We start from the raw sequence: 3,814 nt of genomic DNA on the forward strand, positions 1-3,814 counted from the left end.
CTGCGGCATACCTCCTAATCGTACGGTAGTTTTGGCACGCGAAAATGCCGAAATTTAATTTTAATTTGCAAGAGGTGCAATGCAGCGCTCCGCAACGCCGTCGGCCTGGAGCCCCTGCGCGACGTGCTGAGCAACCTGTCGGTGCGCTACTGGCCCCTGCTGGACGTCTACGGGGAGGAGTACAACGCGCCGCGCATCCTGCTCAGGCTGCTGCTCAGGCTGCGCCTGGACGTGTTCGTCTCGCTGCGCGTGCAACGAAGCCTGCGCAACCGGTCGCACTACGTTCTCAACGTGAGTGTGTTGCCACATGTGTTCACTGCCGATGTTTTGCCGGGTACGGGACTGACCTAAAAGGACTCGGAATGTGGAGAATAAGCTACATTGCAGAAGCAGTTTTCGCCCGTGCGTTCGTGCTTGTTTTGGCTTACTCGCACCCTAAACAATGCACAATTTGGCGGGGGGATGGGTATTAGAAGTAATAAAAACTGGTCAAACAAAGCGCACAAGATATGCAATGTTTTCTATCTAAAATGTGTTCAGAAAAAAAAAACGAAAACGATGTGCTGTATTTATTTATTTATTTATTTATTTATTTATTTATTTATTTATTTATTTATTTATTTATTTATTTCATGTCTGCATCGCCCCAGTGGGCATTACAGCAGGGGGGTTACAGCCAGAACAAAGAAACAAAGTGATCTCACACCCAAAGCGTAGTAAAACACATCGTTGTTCAAAATGCTAATAATTCCAGGCGATAGAGCATTGAATTGTCTTATGGCTCGTGCAAAAAAAAAAAAAAGGATACCTGAAGACGTCACCCCTGAAAGGAAACTCGCGGACTTTCAGTGCACGGTCGCGTCTCGTCGAAATACAGGTGCGTCAGGGGCGTTGCCAGAACTTTTTTTCAGGGGGGAGGTGGGGCGTTCAACCATACTTTATATATGTGCGTGCGTGCGTTGTATGTGTGCGTATGCGAAATTAAAAAAAAATTCGGGGAAGAGATGCTTACCCCCCCCCCCCCCCCAGGCTACGCCAATGCCGTATGTATTTTACCATAATAGCTTCCCTACTATCATTCTCCAACCCTTCAGAAAAAATGGTGAACGATTTTCTGTGAAGCGTCGATTCAAGTTTGTCAAGTCAAACTCCCCTGTGAGTTCAATATAGTCAATATTTTCCATAGAAAGACATGCTCGTGTCGCCGGTTTCAAATGGAAAACTTGAACGTCCCGACAATTTTTATCGGGCATTCTGAAATTGTTACTCAGCCAAGGGTAGCATTTAAGTCAGGAAGCTCACGCTTTCATTTTCCAATATGCCTAGCATTTACATTAGCTGAGTGAAAGTACTCTCGCTTCGAGCGAAAACCAGCTGTGACGACTATGTCGCAAAGGTGACGGACAAGCGCGCCGTTGTTTTGTGTCGTAGCCGAGGTCGTAACCGAGCATAGGCGTTCGCACGGCCGTCAAGATTGTGCGCTACAAGCGATGCAGCGGCACCAAACAAGCTACATGGACGAAACATCACATGACAGTCGGGCGGTTCTCTCACTTGTTGCGGTGCGTTCATCAGGCGTATATCAGGCATCCGATCGTGAGCGGCCGTCTTTACGGAAAGCACACCCGTGGCCTCCGCGATTAGCTCCACAAACGCGGCGCGTTGCCGGAGCTAATCGCGGAGGCGATGGTACACCGCAGCAGCCGTGACAACGCCAGCGCATCTGGCTTCTCGCCTGCTCACCCACTCGGCGATTATACCTCTCACCTGTAGAGGATGAAAAAAGTTAGGAGAGAGCATTAAGCCACGCAGCCAGCCTTCGCAAGCGAAGGCTCCGTGAAAACGGTAGTGTCGGCCCAACATAATATGACTTGAAACGCAGCGTATTGGTCGAGTGCGCTTTGTGCGTCTGCGCTGCCGCAGCTATGCCAGCACTGAACGTGAGCACTGACGTGGGTGTCAGGTGTTGGGCCTAAACTCGTTTTCTGCCTTCAGTTTTGTTGTGCGATGGTCCCTCCTAACTTTTTCTTCCTCTATGCTCAAAACATCGTGCCGACATATTTAAAATAAAACTATCAGCCACGTGCGCGCAGATAAGAAAGATTCTGCCCAATTGCTACGTAAAAATAAAAGAAAACGACCAAAAATCGCCAGCGAAGTTTCATGATACCAGACATGATCAATATCAATACACCTAACTACGTGTAAGCATAGAAATGAATCATCGTAAGTTTCACGCGTGCATACTAATGAGGGCAAAATGAAACACTGCAGGATAAAAGTGCTGAAACAGATAACAGCTATTTCCCTTGCTTATTGCATCTTCGGATACGAGTTTTTTATCCTAATGTGTGCAGGTGAAGCTTACCTTTTATCTTTACAAGATTTATTCACACGCGTTTGGCGAATCTCCCATAGTGGGTGGGGGCCACGCTCTGAGGAATGTCAGACGTACGTAGCCCGTGCGCGAGCCGCTCGTTCCGCTCGCGCGAGTGTTCGAGATCTGTCTTCAGACGCTGGTAGCCTGAAACGGCACTCCAGGTGAATCGCCTACTTCATCAGTACCTGGCTAGTTTGAAGGCATGACAGCCGTCGCTGCAACTAAGTGCAACACGAGGAGGAAGCGTAATCCGAATCTGTTTGGCCTTCGACTCGACAAGCAGCGGGGCGTCCAACATCTTGCCATCCAACATGGTCATCATGTGAATAGACATGTAGGTCACCAACTTGTCCTCGACACAAGCCCGAAAAGCCACGTGCGTTTTGTACTGCTCAATTGCCCCTTCCAATCTCCACCTTGCGTCGGAGACAACGACCACGTGCGGCTTGGATTCAAGGTCGAGTGGAAGCCCCGTGCCTTTCCCATTGGGACAATGTCCCGGCCAACGTCGACGCTGTGTCAAAGACCACCACCACGGCTTCTACCTAAGACCGAGGAGAAGCAACGTGCGCTTCCCATTGGGACAATGCCCCGGCCAACGTCGCTACCTAAGACCGAGGAAAAGCAACGTGCGCTTCCCATTGGGACAATGCCCCGGCCAACGTCGACGCTGCGTCAGAGACCACCAGCACGGCTTCTACCTAAGACCGAGGAAAAGCAACGTGCGCTTCCCATTGGGACAATGCCCCGGCCAACGTCGACGCTGCGTCAGAGACCACCACCACGGCTTCTACCTAAGACCGAGGAGAAGCAACGTGCGCATCCCATTGGGACAATGCCCCGGCCAACGTCGACGCTGCGTCAGAGACCACCACCACGGCTTCTACCTAAGACCGAGGAAAAGCAACGTGCGCTTCCCATTGGGACAATGCCCCGGCCAACGTCGACGCTGCGTCAGAGACCACCACCACGGCTTCTGCCTAAGACCGAGGAGAAGCAACGTGCGCTTCCCATTGGACAATGCCCCGGCCAACGTCGACGCTGCGTCAGAGACCACCACCACGGCTTCTACCTAAGACCGAGGAAAAGCAACGTGCGCTTCCCATTGGGACAATGCCCCTGCCAACGTCGACGCTGCGTCAGAGACCACCACCACGGCTTCTACCTAAGACCGAGGAAAAGCAACGTGCGCTTCCCATTGGGACAATGCCCCGGCCAACGTCGACGCTGCGTCGGAGACCACCACCACGGCTTCTAAGACCGAGGAGAAGCAACGTGCGCTTCCCATTGGGACAATGCCCCGGCCAACGTCGACGCTGCGTCGGAGACCACCACCACGGCTTCTAAGACCGAGGAGAAGCAACGTGCGCTTCCCATTGGGACAATGCCCCGGCCAACGTCGACGCTGCGTCAGAGACCACCACCACGGCTTCT

The sequence above is a fragment of the Rhipicephalus sanguineus genome, chromosome 4 (assembly GCF_013339695.2).
Source record: "Rhipicephalus sanguineus isolate Rsan-2018 chromosome 4, BIME_Rsan_1.4, whole genome shotgun sequence".
NCBI lineage: Eukaryota > Metazoa > Arthropoda > Arachnida > Ixodida > Ixodidae > Rhipicephalus > Rhipicephalus sanguineus.